Below are 13,112 nucleotides of genomic sequence, written 5' to 3'. Positions count from 1 at the left end.
TGCTTTAATCCATAGTCCTTTTTAATCGATTGTGAAACAAAATCTAAACGACATAATAAAAAGTCAACCGCACCACGGATTCCCAGACAGTCTCCCACACTAGTACTAGCGAGGCCTTAGGCTGTGTAACTTCTGCGTTCTGACGAGAGCAGGCACATTCAGCTTAGAATGGCGATTGACGTTAAATGCTTTAATCCATAGTCCTATTTAATCTATTGTGAAACAAAATCTAAACGACATAATAAAAAGTCGACCGCACCACGGATTCCCAGACAGTCTCCCACACTGGTACTAGCGAGGCCTTAAGCTGTGTAACTTCTGCGATCTGACGAGAGCAGGCACATTCAGCTTAGAATGGCCATTGACATTAAATGCTTTAATCCATAGTCCTTTTTAATCGATTGTGAAACAAAATCTAAACGACATAATAAAAAGTCAACCGCACCACGGATTCCCAGACAGTCTCCCACACTGGTACTAGCGAGGCCTTAAGCTGTGTAACTTCTGCGATCTGACGAGAGCAGGGACATTCAGCTTAGAAAGGCCATTGACATTAAATGCTTTAATCCATAGTCCTTTTTAATCGATTGTGAAACAAAATCTAAACGACATAATAAAAGTTCAACCGCACCACGGATTCCCAGACAGTCTCCCACGCTGGTACTAGCGAGGCCTTAAGCTGTGTAACTTCTGCGTTCTGACGAGGGCAGGCACATTCAGCTTAGAATGGCCATTGACGGTCAATGATTTAATCCATAGTACTATTTAATCTATTGTGAAACAAAATCTAAACGACATAATAAAAAGTCAACCGCACGACGGATTCCCAGACAGTCTCCCACACTGGTACTAGCGAGGCCTTAAGCTGTGTAACTTCTGCGATCTGACGAGAGCAGGCACATTCAGCTTAGAATGGCCATTGACGTTAAATGCTTTAATCCATAGTCCTTTTTAATCGATTGTGAAACAAAATCTAAACGACATAATAAAAATTCAACCGCACCACGGATTCCCAGACAGTCTCCCACACTGGTACTAGCGAGGCCTTAAGCTGTGTAACTTCTGCGTTCTGACGAGAGCAGGCACATTCAGCTTAGAATGGCCATTGACGTTAAATGCTTTAATCCATAGTCCTTTTTAATCGATTGTGAAACAAAATCTAAACGACATAATAAAAATTCAACCGCACCACGGATTCCCAGACAGTCTCCCACACTGGTACTAGCGAGGCCTTAAGCTGTGTAACTTCTGCGTTCTGACGAGAGCAGGCACATTCAGCTTAGAATGGCCATTGACGGTCAATGCTTTAATCCATAGTACTAATTAATCTATTGTGAAACAAAATCTAAACGACATAATAAAAAGTCAACCGCACGACGGATTCCCAGACAGTCTCCCACACTGGTACTAGCGAGGCCTTAAGCTGTGTAACTTCTGCGAGCTGACGAGAGCAGGCACATTCAGCTTAGAATGGCCATTGACGTTAAATGCTTTAATCCATAGTCCTTTTTAATCGATTGTGAAACAAAATCTAAACGACATAATAAAAAGTCAACCGCACCACGGATTCCCAGACAGTCTCCCACACTAGTACTAGCGAGGCCTTAGGCTGTGTAACTTCTGCGTTCTGACGAGAGCAGGCACATTCAGCTTAGAATGGCGATTGACGTTAAGTGCTTTAATCCATAGTCCTATTTAATCTATTGTGAAACAAAATCTAAACGACATAATAAAAAGTCAACCGCACCACGGATTCCCAGACAGTCTCCCACACTGGTACTAGCAAGGCCTTAAGCTGTGTAACTTCTGCGATCTGACGAGAGTAGGCACATTCAGCTTAGAATGGCCATTGACATTAAATGCTTTAATCCATAGTCCTTTTTAATCGATTGTGAAACAAAATCTAAACGACATAATAAAAATTCAACCGCACCACGGATTCCCAGACAGTCTCCCACACTGGTACTAGCGAGGCCTTAAGCTGTGTAACTTCTGCGATCTGACGAGAGCAGGCACATTCAGCTTAGAATGGCCATTGACGTTAAATGCTTTAATCCATAGTCCTATTTAATCTATTGTGAAACAAAATCTAAACGACATAATAAAAAGTCGACCGCACCACGGATTCCCAGACAGTCTCCCACACTGGTACTAGCAAGGCCTTAAGCTGTGTAACTTCTGCGATCTGAAGAGAGGAGGCACATTCAGCTTAGAATGGCCACTGACATTAAATGCTTTAATCCATAGTCCTTTTTAATCGATTGTGAAACAAAATCTAAACGACATAATAAAAATTCAACCGCACCACGGATTCCCAGACAGTCTCCCACACTGGTACTAGCGAGGCCTTAAGCTGTGTAACTTCTGCGATCTGACGAGAGCAGGCACATTCAGCTTAGAATGGCCATTGACATTAAATGCTTTAATCCATAGTCCTTTTTAATCGATTGTGAAACAAAATCTAAACGACATAATAAAAAGTCAACCGCACCACGGATTCCCAGACAGTCTCCCACACTGGTACTAGCGAGGCCTTAAGCTGTGTAACTTCTGCGATCTGACGAGAGCAGGGACATTCAGCTTAGAATGGCCATTGACATTAAATGCTTTAATCCATAGTCCTTTTTAATCGATTGTGAAACAAAATCTAAACGACATAATAAAAATTCAACCGCATCACAGATTCCCAGACAGTCTCCCACACTGGTACTAGCGAGGCCTTAAGCTGTGTAACTTCTGCGTTCTGACGAGAGCAGGCACATTCAGCTTAGAATGGCCATTGACGTTAAATGCTTTAATCCATAGTCCTATTTAATCTATTGTGAAGCAAAATCTAAATGACATAATAAAAAGTCAACTGCACCACAGATTCCCAGACAGTCTCCCACACTGGTACTAGCGAGGCCTTAAGCTGTGTAACTTCTGCGATCTGACGAGAGCAGGCACATTCAGCTTAGAATGGCCATTGACATTAAATGCTTTAATCCATAGTCCTTTTTAATCGATTGTGAAACAAAATCTAAACAACATAATAAAAAGTCAACCGCACCACTTATTCCCAGACAGTCTCCCACACTGGTACTAGCGAGGCCTTAAGCTGTGTAACTTTGGCGCTCTGACGAGAGCAGGCACATTCAGCTTAGAATGGCCATTGACATTAAATGCTTTAATCCATAGTCCTTTTTAATCGATTGTGAAACAAAATCTAAACGACATAATAAAAAGTCAACCGCACCACGTATTCTCAGACAGTCTCCCACACTGGTACTAGCAAGGCCTTAAGCTGTGTAACTTCTGCAATTTGACAAGAGCAGGCACATTCAGCTTAGAACGGCCATTGACATTAAATGCTTTCATCCATAGTCCATTTTAATCGATTGTGAAACAAATCTAAACGACAATAAAAAGTCAGCTTAGAATGGCCATTGACATTAAATGCTTTAATCCATAGTCCTTTTTAATCGATTGTGAAACAAAATCTAAACGACATAATAAAAAGTCAACCGCACCACGTATTCCCAGACAGTCTCCCACACTGGTACTAGCAAGGCCTTAAGCTGTGTAACTTCTGCGATCTGACAAGAGCAGGCACATTCAGCTTAGAATGGCCATTGACATTACATGCTTTCATCCATAGTCCATTTTAATCGATTGTGAAACAAATCTAAACGACATAATAAAAAGTCAACCGCACCTCGGATTCCCAGACAGTCTCTCACACTCGTACTAGCGAGGCCTTAAAGTGTTATATATCTGCGATTTGACGAGAAAAGGCACATTTAAGCTTAGAATGGCTATTAACTTTTAAAGCTTTAGTATATTTTTATTTTTAAACAATTGTGAAAGAAATTCTAAACGACATAATAAAAAGTCAACAGCACCACGGAAGCCCAGACAGTCTCCCACACTGGTACTAGCGAGGTGTTAAAGTGTTATTGATCTGCGAATTGACGAGAAAAGGCACATTTCACCTAAGAATAGCCATTAACTTTTAAAGCTTTAGTTTATTATTATTTTTAATCGATTGTGAAACAATTTCTAAACGACATAATAAAAAGTCAACCGCACCATGGATTCCCAGACAGTCTCCCACACTGGTACTAGCGAGGCCTTAAGCTGTGTAACTTCTGCGATCTAACGAGAGCAGGCACATTCAGCTTAGAATGGCCATTGACATTAAATGCTTTAATGCATAGTCCTTTTTAATCGATTGTGAAACAAAATCTAAACGACATAATAAAAAGTCAACCGCACCACTGATTCCCAGACAGTCTCCCACACTGGTACTAGCGAGGCCTTAAGCTGTGTAACTTCTGCGTTGTGACGAGAGCAGGGACATTCAGCTTAGAATGGCAATTGACATTAAATGCTTTAATCCATAGTCCTTTTTAATCGATTGTGAAACAAAATCTAAACGACATAATAAAAATACAACCGCACCACGGATTCCCAGACAGTCTCCCACACTGGTACTAGCGAGGCCTTAAGCTGTGTAACTTCTGCGATCTGACGAGAGCAGGCACATTCAGCTTAGAATGGCCATTGACGTTAAATGCTTTAATCCATAGTCCTTTTTAATCGATTGTGAAACAAAATCTAAACGACATAATAAAAATTCAACCGCACCACGGATTCCCAGACAGTCTCCCACACTGGTACTAGCGAGGCCTTAAGCTGTGTAACTTCTGCGTTCTGACGAGAGCAGGCACATTCAGCTTAGAATGGCCATTGACGGTCAATGCTTTAATCCATAGTACTATTTAATCTATTGTGAAACAAAATCTAAACGACATAATAAAAAGTCAACCGCACCACGGATTCCCAGACAGTCTCCCACACTGGTACTAGCGAGGCCTTAAGCTGTGTAACTTCTGCGATCTGACGAGAGCAGGGACATTCAGCTTAGAATGGCCATTGACATTAAATGCTTTAATCCATAGTCCTTTTTAATCGATTGTGAAACGAAATCTAAACGACATAATAAAAATTCAACCGCACCACGGATTCCCAGACAGTCTTCCACACTGGTACTAGCGAGGCCTTAAGCTGTGTTATTTCTGCAATCTGACGAGAGCAGGCACATTCAGCTTAGAATGGCCATTGACGTTAAATGCTTTAATCCATAGTCCTATTTAATCTATTGTGAAACAAAATCTAAACGACATAATAAAAAGTCAACCGCACCACGGATTCCCAGACAGTCTCCCACACTGGTACTAGCGAGCCCTTAAGCTGTGTAACTTCTGCGATCTGACGAGAGCAGGCACATTCAGCTTAGAATGGCCATTGACATTAAAAGCCTTAATCCATAGTCCTATTTAATCTATTGTGAAACAAAATCTAAACAACATAATAAAAAGCCAACCGCACCACGGATTCCCAGACAGCCTCCCACACTGGTACTAGCGAGGCCTTAAGCTGTGTAACTTCTGCGATCTGACGAGAGCAGGCACATTCAGCTTAGAATGGCCATTGACATTAAATGCTTTAATCCATAGTCCTTTTTAATCGATTGTGAAACAAAATCGAAACGACATAATAAAAAGTCAACCGCACTACGGATTCCCAGACAGTCTCCCACACTGGTACTAGCGAGGCCTTAAGCTGTGTAACTTCTGCGATCTGACGAGAGCAGGCACATTCAGCTTAGAATGGCCATTGACAATAAATGCTTTAATCCATAGTCCTTTTTAATCGATTGTGAAACAAAATCTAAACGACATAATAAAAAGTCAACCGCACCTCGGATTCCCAGACAGTCTCTCACACTCGTACTAGCGAGGCCTTAAAGTGTTATATATCTGCGATTTGACGAGAGCAGGCACATTCCGCTTAGAATGGCCATTGACATTAAAAGCCTTAATCCATAGTCCTATTTAATCTATTGTGAAACAAAATCTACACAACATAATAAAAAGGCAACCGCACCACGGATTCCCAGACAGTCTCCCACACTGGTACTAGCGAGTCCTTAATCTGTGTAACTTCTGCGATCTGACGAGAGCAGGCACATTCAGCTTAGAATGGCCATTGACATTAAATGTTTTAATCCATAGTCCTTTTTAATCGATTGTGAAACAAAATCTAAACGAAATAATAAAAAGTCAACCGCACCACGGATTCCCAGACAGTCTCCCACACTGGTACTAGCGAGGCCTTAAGCTGTGTAACTTCTGCGATCTGACGAGAGCAGGCACATTCAGCTTAGAATGGCCATTGACATTAAATGCTTTAATCCATAGTCCTTTTTAATCGATTGTGAAACAAAATCTAAACGACATAATAAAAAGTCAACCGCACCACGGATTCCCAGACAGTCTCCCACACTGGTACTAGCGAGGCCTTAAGCTGTGTAACTTCTGCGATCTGACGAGAGCAGGTATATTCAGCTTAGAATGGCCATTGACATTAAATGCTTTAATCCATAGTACTTTTTAATCGATTGTGAAACAAAATCGAAACGACATTATAAAAATTCAACCGCACCACGGATTCCCAGACAGTCTCCCACACTGGTACTAGCGAGGCCTTAAGCTGTGTAACTTCTGCGATCTAACGAGAGCAGGCACATTCAGCTTAGAATGGCCATTGACATTAAATTCTTTAATCCATAGTCCTTTTTAATCGATTGTGAAACAAAATCTAAACGACATAATAAAAAGTCAACCGCACCACGGATTCCCAGCCAGTCTCCCACACTGGTAATAGCGAGGCCTTAAGCTGTGTAACTTCTGCGATCTGACGAGAGCAGGCACATTCCGCTTAGAATGGCCATTGACATTAAAAGCCTTAATCCATAGTCCTATTTAATCTATTGTGAAACAAAATCTAAACAACATAATAAAAAGGCAACCGCACCACGTATTCCCAGACAGTCTCCCACACTGGTACTAGCGAGTCCTTAATCTGTGTAACTTCTGCGATCTGATGAGAGCAGGCACATTCAGCTTAGAATGGCCATTGACATTAAATGTTTTAATCCATAGTCCTTTTTAATCGATTGTGAAACAAAATCTAAACGAAATAATAAAAAGTCAACCGCACCACGGATTCCCAGACAGTCTCCCACACTGGTACTAGCGAGGCCTTAAGCTGTGTAACTTCTGCGATCTGACGAGATCAGGCACATTCAGCTTAGAATGGCCATTGACATTAAATGCTTTAATCCATAGTCCTTTTTAATCGATTGTGAAACAAAATCTAAACGACATAATAAAAATTCAACCGCACCACGGATTCCCAGACAGTCTCCCACACTGGTACTAGCGAGGCCTTAAGCTGTGTAACTTCTGCGATCTGACGAGAGCAGGCACATTCCGCTTAGAATGGCCATTGACTTTAAATGCTTTAATCCATAGTCCTATTTAATCTATTGTGAAACAAAATCTAAACGACATAATAAAAAGTCAACCGCACCATGGATTCCCAGACAGTCTCCCACACTGGTACTAGCGAGCCCTTAAGCTGTGTAACTTCTGCGATCTAACGAGAGCAGGCACATTCAGCTTAGAATGGCCATTGACATTAAATGCTTTAATCCATAGTCCTATTTAATCTATTGTGAAACAAAATCTAAACGACATAATAAAAAGTCAGCCGCACCACGGATTCCCAGACAGTCTCCCACACTGGTACTAGCGAGGCCTTAAGCTGTGTAACTTCTGTGATCTGACGAGAGCAGGTACATTCAGCTTAGAAAGGCCATTGACATTAAAAGCCTTAATCCATAGTCCTATTTAATCTATTGTGAAACAAAATCTAAACAACATAATAAAAAGTCAACCGCACCACGGATTCCCGGACAGTCTCCCACACTGGTACTAGCGAGGCCTTAAAGTGTTATATATCTGCGATTTGACGAGAAAAGGCACATTTAAGCTTAGAATGGCTATTAACTTTTAAAGCTTTAGTCTATTTTTATTTTTAAACAATTGTGAAAGAAATTCTAAACGACATAATAAAAAGTCAACAGCACCACGGAAGCCCAGACAGTCTTCCACACTGGTACTAGCGAGGTGTTAAAGTGTTATTGATCTGCGATTTGACGAGAAAAGGCACATTTCACCTAAGAATAGCCATTAACTTTTAAAGCTTTAGTTTATTATTATTTTTAATCGATTGTGAAACAAATTCTAAACGACATAATAAAAAGTCAACCGCACCATGGATTCCCAGACAGTCTCCCACACTGGTACTAGCAAGGCCTTAAGCTGTGTAACTTCTGCGATCTGACGAGAGCAGGCACATTCAGCTTAGAATGGCCATTGACATTAAATGCTTTAATCCATAGTCCTTTTTAATCGATTGTGAAACAAAATCTAAACGACATAATAAAAAGTCAACCGCTACACGTATTCCCAGACAGTCTCCCACACTGGTACTAGCAAGGCCTTAAGCTGTGTAACTTCTGCGATCTGACAAGAGCAGGCACATTCAGCTTAGAATGGCCATTGACATTACATGCTTTCATCCATAGTCCATTTTAATCGATTGTGAAACAAATCTAAACGACATAATAAAAAGTCAACCGCACCTCGGATTCCCAGACAGTCTCTCACACTCGTACTAGCGAGGCCTTAAAGTGTTATATATCTGCGATTTGACGAGAAAAGGCACATTTAAGCTTAGAATGGCTATTAACTTTTAAAGCTTTAGTATATTTTTATTTTTAAACAATTGTGAAAGAAATTCTAAACGACATAATAAAAAGTCAACAGCACCACGGAAGCCCAGACAGTCTCCCACACTGGTACTAGCGAGGTGTTAAAGTGTTATTGATCTGCGAATTGACGAGAAAAGGCACATTTCACCTAAGAATAGCCATTAACTTTTAAAGCTTTAGTTTATTATTATTTTTAATCGATTGTGAAACAATTTCTAAACGACATAATAAAAAGTCAACCGCACCATGGATTCCCAGACAGTCTCCCACACTGGTACTAGCGAGGCCTTAAGCTGTGTAACTTCTGCGATCTAACGAGAGCAGGCACATTCAGCTTAGAATGGCCATTGACATTAAATGCTTTAATGCATAGTCCTTTTTAATCGATTGTGAAACAAAATCTAAACGACATAATAAAAAGTCAACCGCACCACTGATTCCCAGACAGTCTCCCACACTGGTACTAGCGAGGCCTTAAGCTGTGTAACTTCTGCGTTGTGACAAGAGCAGGGACATTCAGCTTAGAATGGCAATTGACATTAAATGCTTTAATCCATAGTCCTTTTTAATCGATTGTGAAACAAAATCTAAACGACATAATAAAAATACAACCGCACCACGGATTCCCAGACAGTCTCCCACACTGGTACTAGCGAGGCCTTAAGCTGTGTAACTTCTGCGATCTGACGAGAGCAGGCACATTCAGCTTAGAATGGCCATTGACGTTAAATGCTTTAATCCATAGTCCTTTTTAATCGATTGTGAAACAAAATCTAAACGACATAATAAAAATTCAACCGCACCACGGATTCCCAGACAGTCTCCCACACTGGTACTAGCGAGGCCTTAAGCTGTGTAACTTCTGCGTTCTGACGAGAGCAGGCACATTCAGCTTAGAATGGCCATTGACGGTCAATGCTTTAATCCATAGTACTATTTAATCTATTGTGAAACAAAATCTAAACGACATAATAAAAAGTCAACCGCACCACGGATTCCCAGACAGTCTCCCACACTGGTACTAGCGAGGCCTTAAGCTGTGTAATTTCGGCGATCTGACGAGAGCAGGCACATTCAGCTTAGAATGGCCATTGACATTAAATGCTTTAATCCATAGTCCTTTTTAATTGATTGTGAAACAAAATCTAAACAACATATTAAAAAGTCAACCGCACCACGGATTCCCAGACAGTCTCCAACACTGGTACTAGCGAGGCCTTAAGCTGTGTAACTTCTGCGATCTGACGAGAGCAGGGACATTCAGCTTAGAATGGCCATTGACATTAAATGCTTTAATCCATAGTCCTTTTTAATCGATTGTGAAACTAAATCTAAACGACATAATAAAAATTCAACCGCACCACGGATTCCCAGACAGTCTCCCACACTGGTACTAGCGAGGCCTTAAGCTGTGTAACTTCTGCAATCTGACGAGAGCAGGCACATTCAGCTTAGAATGGCCATTGACGTTAAATGCTTTAATCCATAGTCCTATTTAATCTATTGTGAAACAAAATCTAAACGACATAATAAAAAGTCAACCGCACCACGGATTCCCAGACAGTCTCCCACACTGGTACTAGCGAGCCCTTAAGCTGTGTAACTTCTGCGATCTGACGAGAGCAGGCACATTCAGCTTAGAATGGCCATTGACATTAAAAGCCTTAATCCATAGTCCTATTTAATCTATTGTGAAACAAAATCTAAACAACATAATAAAAAGCCAACCGCACCACGGATTCCCAGACAGTCTCCCACACTGGTACTAGCGAGGCCTTAAGCTGTGTAACTTCTGCGATCTGACGAGAGCAGGCACATTCAGCTTAGAATGGCCATTGACATTAAATGCTTTAATCCATAGTCCTTTTTAATCGATTGTGAAACAAAATCGAAACGACATAATAAAAAGTCAACCGCACTACGGATTCCCAGACAGTCTCCCACACTGGTACTAGCGAGGCCTTAAGCTGTGTAACTTCTGCGATCTGACGAGAGCAGGCACATTCAGCTTAGAATGGCCATTGACAATAAATGCTTTAATCCATAGTCCTTTTTAATCGATTGTGAAACAAAATCTAAACGACATAATAAAAAGTCAACCGCACCTCGGATTCCCAGACAGTCTCTCACACTCGTACTAGCGAGGCCTTAAAGTGTTATATATCTGCGATTTGACGAGAGCAGGCACATTCCGCTTAGAATGGCCATTGACATTAAAAGCCTTAATCCATAGTCCTATTTAATCTATTGTGAAACAAAATCTAAACGACATAATAAAAAGTCAGCCGCACCACGGATTCCCAGACAGTCTCCCACACTGGTACTAGCGAGGCCTTAGGCTGTGTAACTTCTGTGATCTGACGAGAGCAGGTACATTCAGCTTAGAAAGGCCATTGACATTAAAAGCCTTAATCCATAGTCCTATTTAATCTATTGTGAAACAAAATCTAAACAACATAATAAAAAGTCAACCGCACCACGGATTCCCGGACAGTCTCCCACACTGGTACTAGCGAGGCCTTAAAGTGTTATATATCTGCGATTTGACGAGAAAAGGCACATTTAAGCTTAGAATGGCTATTAACTTTTAAAGCTTTAGTCTATTTTTATTTTTAAACAATTGTGAAAGAAATTCTAAACGACATAATAAAAAGTCAACAGCACCACGGAAGCCCAGACAGTCTTCCACACTGGTACTAGCGAGGTGTTAAAGTGTTATTGATCTGCGATTTGACGAGAAAAGGCACAGTTCACCTAAGAATAGCCATTAACTTTTAAAGCTTTAGTTTATTATTATTTTTAATCGATTGTGAAACAAATTCTAAACGACATAATAAAAAGTCAACCGCACCATGGATTCCCAGACAGTCTCCCACACTGGTACTAGCAAGGCCTTAAGCTGTGTAACTTCTGCAATCTGACGAGAGCAGGCACATTCAGCTTAGAATGGCCATTGACATTAAATGCTTTAATCCATAGTCCTTTTTAATCGATTGTGAAACAAAATCTAAACGACATAATAAAAAGTCAACCGCACACGGATTCCCAGACAGTCTCCCACACTGGTACTAGCGAGGCCTTAAGCTGTGTAACTTCTGCGATCTGACGAGAGCAGGCACATTCAGCTTAGAATGGCCATTGACATTAAATGCTTTAATCCATAGTCCTTTTTAATCGATTGTGAAACAAAATCTAAACGACATAATAAAAAGTCAACCGCACCACGTATTCCCAGACAGTCTCCCACACTGGTACTAGCAAGGCCTTAAGCTGTGTAACTTCTGCGATCTGACAAGAGCAGGCACATTCAGCTTAGAATGGCCATTGACTTTACAAGCTTTCATCCATAGTCCATTTTAATCGATTGTGAAACAAATCTAAACGACATAATAAAAAGTCAACCGCACCTCGGATTCCCAGACAGTCTCTCACACTCGTACTAGCGAGGCCTTAAAGTGTTATATATCTGCGATTTGACGAGAAAAGGCACATTTAAGCTTAGAATGGCTATTAACTTTTAAAGCTTTAGTATATTTTTATTTTTAAACAATTGTGAAAGAAATTCTAAACGACATAATAAAAAGTCAACAGCACCACGGAAGCCCAGACAGTCTCCCACACTGGTACTAGCGAGGTGTTAAAGTGTTATTGATCTGCGAATTGACGAGAAAAGGCACATTTCACCTAAGAATAGCCATTAACTTTTAAAGCTTTAGTTTATTATTATTTTTAATCGATTGTGAAACAATTTCTAAACGACATAATAAAAAGTCAACCGCACCATGGATTCCCAGACAGTCTCCCACACTGGTACTAGCGAGGCCTTAAGCTGTGTAACTTCTGTGATCTAACGAGAGCAGGCACATTCAGCTTAGAATGGCCATTGACATTAAATGCTTTAATGCATAGTCCTTTTTAATCGATTGTGAAACAAAATCTAAACGACATAATAAAAAGTCAACCGCACCACTGATTCCCAGACAGTCTCCCACACTGGTACTAGCGAGGCCTTAAGCTGTGTAACTTCTGCGTTGTGACGAGAGCAGGGACATTCAGCTTAGAATGGCAATTTACATTAAATGCTTTAATCCATAGTCCTTTTTAATCGATTGTGAAACAAAATCTAAACGACATAATAAAAATACAACCGCACCACGGATTCCCAGACAGTCTCCCACACTGGTACTAGCGAGGCCTTAAGCTGTGTAACTTCTGCGATCTGACGAGAGCAGGCACATTCAGCTTAGAATGGCCATTGACGTTAAATGCTTTAATCCATAGTCCTTTTTAATCGATTGTGAAACAAAATCTAAACGACATAATAAAAATTCAACCGCACCACGGATTCCCAGACAGTCTCCCACACTGGTACTAGCGAGGCCTTAAGCTGTGTAACTTCTGCGTTCTGACGAGAGCAGGCACATTCAGCTTAGAATAGCCATTGACCGTC

At 40.9% G+C, this 13,112-nt stretch overlaps 49 pseudogenes; all 49 read right to left on the bottom strand.

The window, feature by feature from the left end:
- Nucleotides 1-61: 61 nt before the first annotated feature.
- Nucleotides 62-180, bottom strand: LOC142676072 (5S ribosomal RNA; annotated as a pseudogene).
- Nucleotides 181-247: 67 nt separating this feature from the next.
- Nucleotides 248-366, bottom strand: LOC142676005 (5S ribosomal RNA; annotated as a pseudogene).
- A 67-nt stretch (nt 367-433) lies between these two features.
- LOC142676083 (5S ribosomal RNA) lies at nt 434-552 on the bottom strand (annotated as a pseudogene).
- A 67-nt stretch (nt 553-619) lies between these two features.
- Nucleotides 620-738, bottom strand: LOC142676154 (5S ribosomal RNA; annotated as a pseudogene).
- A 67-nt stretch (nt 739-805) lies between these two features.
- LOC142676142 (5S ribosomal RNA) lies at nt 806-924 on the bottom strand (annotated as a pseudogene).
- Nucleotides 925-991: 67 nt separating this feature from the next.
- On the bottom strand, nt 992-1,110 carry LOC142675991 (5S ribosomal RNA; annotated as a pseudogene).
- A 67-nt stretch (nt 1,111-1,177) lies between these two features.
- Nucleotides 1,178-1,296, bottom strand: LOC142675990 (5S ribosomal RNA; annotated as a pseudogene).
- A 67-nt stretch (nt 1,297-1,363) lies between these two features.
- On the bottom strand, nt 1,364-1,482 carry LOC142676265 (5S ribosomal RNA; annotated as a pseudogene).
- Nucleotides 1,483-1,549: 67 nt separating this feature from the next.
- LOC142676060 (5S ribosomal RNA) lies at nt 1,550-1,668 on the bottom strand (annotated as a pseudogene).
- Nucleotides 1,669-1,735: 67 nt separating this feature from the next.
- LOC142676205 (5S ribosomal RNA) lies at nt 1,736-1,854 on the bottom strand (annotated as a pseudogene).
- A 67-nt stretch (nt 1,855-1,921) lies between these two features.
- LOC142676053 (5S ribosomal RNA) lies at nt 1,922-2,040 on the bottom strand (annotated as a pseudogene).
- A 253-nt stretch (nt 2,041-2,293) lies between these two features.
- LOC142676051 (5S ribosomal RNA) lies at nt 2,294-2,412 on the bottom strand (annotated as a pseudogene).
- A 67-nt stretch (nt 2,413-2,479) lies between these two features.
- Nucleotides 2,480-2,598, bottom strand: LOC142675940 (5S ribosomal RNA; annotated as a pseudogene).
- A 67-nt stretch (nt 2,599-2,665) lies between these two features.
- Nucleotides 2,666-2,784, bottom strand: LOC142676245 (5S ribosomal RNA; annotated as a pseudogene).
- Nucleotides 2,785-2,851: 67 nt separating this feature from the next.
- Nucleotides 2,852-2,970, bottom strand: LOC142675966 (5S ribosomal RNA; annotated as a pseudogene).
- Nucleotides 2,971-3,037: 67 nt separating this feature from the next.
- LOC142676315 (5S ribosomal RNA) lies at nt 3,038-3,156 on the bottom strand (annotated as a pseudogene).
- A 341-nt stretch (nt 3,157-3,497) lies between these two features.
- On the bottom strand, nt 3,498-3,616 carry LOC142676123 (5S ribosomal RNA; annotated as a pseudogene).
- Nucleotides 3,617-4,056: 440 nt separating this feature from the next.
- LOC142676128 (5S ribosomal RNA) lies at nt 4,057-4,175 on the bottom strand (annotated as a pseudogene).
- Nucleotides 4,176-4,242: 67 nt separating this feature from the next.
- LOC142676285 (5S ribosomal RNA) lies at nt 4,243-4,361 on the bottom strand (annotated as a pseudogene).
- A 67-nt stretch (nt 4,362-4,428) lies between these two features.
- LOC142676146 (5S ribosomal RNA) lies at nt 4,429-4,547 on the bottom strand (annotated as a pseudogene).
- A 67-nt stretch (nt 4,548-4,614) lies between these two features.
- On the bottom strand, nt 4,615-4,733 carry LOC142675989 (5S ribosomal RNA; annotated as a pseudogene).
- A 67-nt stretch (nt 4,734-4,800) lies between these two features.
- Nucleotides 4,801-4,919, bottom strand: LOC142675939 (5S ribosomal RNA; annotated as a pseudogene).
- Nucleotides 4,920-5,172: 253 nt separating this feature from the next.
- LOC142676181 (5S ribosomal RNA) lies at nt 5,173-5,291 on the bottom strand (annotated as a pseudogene).
- A 67-nt stretch (nt 5,292-5,358) lies between these two features.
- LOC142676062 (5S ribosomal RNA) lies at nt 5,359-5,477 on the bottom strand (annotated as a pseudogene).
- Nucleotides 5,478-5,544: 67 nt separating this feature from the next.
- On the bottom strand, nt 5,545-5,663 carry LOC142676099 (5S ribosomal RNA; annotated as a pseudogene).
- Nucleotides 5,664-6,102: 439 nt separating this feature from the next.
- On the bottom strand, nt 6,103-6,221 carry LOC142676330 (5S ribosomal RNA; annotated as a pseudogene).
- A 67-nt stretch (nt 6,222-6,288) lies between these two features.
- On the bottom strand, nt 6,289-6,407 carry LOC142675925 (5S ribosomal RNA; annotated as a pseudogene).
- Nucleotides 6,408-6,474: 67 nt separating this feature from the next.
- On the bottom strand, nt 6,475-6,593 carry LOC142676104 (5S ribosomal RNA; annotated as a pseudogene).
- A 67-nt stretch (nt 6,594-6,660) lies between these two features.
- On the bottom strand, nt 6,661-6,779 carry LOC142676292 (5S ribosomal RNA; annotated as a pseudogene).
- A 67-nt stretch (nt 6,780-6,846) lies between these two features.
- LOC142676289 (5S ribosomal RNA) lies at nt 6,847-6,965 on the bottom strand (annotated as a pseudogene).
- A 67-nt stretch (nt 6,966-7,032) lies between these two features.
- Nucleotides 7,033-7,151, bottom strand: LOC142676043 (5S ribosomal RNA; annotated as a pseudogene).
- A 67-nt stretch (nt 7,152-7,218) lies between these two features.
- On the bottom strand, nt 7,219-7,337 carry LOC142676213 (5S ribosomal RNA; annotated as a pseudogene).
- Nucleotides 7,338-7,590: 253 nt separating this feature from the next.
- On the bottom strand, nt 7,591-7,709 carry LOC142676236 (5S ribosomal RNA; annotated as a pseudogene).
- Nucleotides 7,710-8,150: 441 nt separating this feature from the next.
- Nucleotides 8,151-8,269, bottom strand: LOC142676341 (5S ribosomal RNA; annotated as a pseudogene).
- A 626-nt stretch (nt 8,270-8,895) lies between these two features.
- On the bottom strand, nt 8,896-9,014 carry LOC142676127 (5S ribosomal RNA; annotated as a pseudogene).
- A 253-nt stretch (nt 9,015-9,267) lies between these two features.
- On the bottom strand, nt 9,268-9,386 carry LOC142676144 (5S ribosomal RNA; annotated as a pseudogene).
- A 67-nt stretch (nt 9,387-9,453) lies between these two features.
- Nucleotides 9,454-9,572, bottom strand: LOC142675988 (5S ribosomal RNA; annotated as a pseudogene).
- A 67-nt stretch (nt 9,573-9,639) lies between these two features.
- On the bottom strand, nt 9,640-9,758 carry LOC142676057 (5S ribosomal RNA; annotated as a pseudogene).
- Nucleotides 9,759-9,825: 67 nt separating this feature from the next.
- On the bottom strand, nt 9,826-9,944 carry LOC142676046 (5S ribosomal RNA; annotated as a pseudogene).
- A 67-nt stretch (nt 9,945-10,011) lies between these two features.
- Nucleotides 10,012-10,130, bottom strand: LOC142676199 (5S ribosomal RNA; annotated as a pseudogene).
- Nucleotides 10,131-10,197: 67 nt separating this feature from the next.
- On the bottom strand, nt 10,198-10,316 carry LOC142676180 (5S ribosomal RNA; annotated as a pseudogene).
- A 67-nt stretch (nt 10,317-10,383) lies between these two features.
- On the bottom strand, nt 10,384-10,502 carry LOC142675926 (5S ribosomal RNA; annotated as a pseudogene).
- A 67-nt stretch (nt 10,503-10,569) lies between these two features.
- On the bottom strand, nt 10,570-10,688 carry LOC142676098 (5S ribosomal RNA; annotated as a pseudogene).
- An 813-nt stretch (nt 10,689-11,501) lies between these two features.
- LOC142676065 (5S ribosomal RNA) lies at nt 11,502-11,620 on the bottom strand (annotated as a pseudogene).
- A 67-nt stretch (nt 11,621-11,687) lies between these two features.
- LOC142676255 (5S ribosomal RNA) lies at nt 11,688-11,805 on the bottom strand (annotated as a pseudogene).
- A 67-nt stretch (nt 11,806-11,872) lies between these two features.
- On the bottom strand, nt 11,873-11,991 carry LOC142676122 (5S ribosomal RNA; annotated as a pseudogene).
- A 440-nt stretch (nt 11,992-12,431) lies between these two features.
- On the bottom strand, nt 12,432-12,550 carry LOC142676250 (5S ribosomal RNA; annotated as a pseudogene).
- Nucleotides 12,551-12,803: 253 nt separating this feature from the next.
- Nucleotides 12,804-12,922, bottom strand: LOC142676143 (5S ribosomal RNA; annotated as a pseudogene).
- A 67-nt stretch (nt 12,923-12,989) lies between these two features.
- Nucleotides 12,990-13,108, bottom strand: LOC142676079 (5S ribosomal RNA; annotated as a pseudogene).
- Nucleotides 13,109-13,112: the final 4 nt, after the last annotated feature.

The sequence above is a fragment of the Rhinoderma darwinii genome (assembly GCF_050947455.1).
Source record: "Rhinoderma darwinii isolate aRhiDar2 chromosome 2 unlocalized genomic scaffold, aRhiDar2.hap1 SUPER_2_unloc_28, whole genome shotgun sequence".
Taxonomy (NCBI): Eukaryota; Metazoa; Chordata; class Amphibia; order Anura; family Rhinodermatidae; genus Rhinoderma; species Rhinoderma darwinii.
This window is presented reverse-complemented; position numbering and strand designations above follow the sequence as displayed.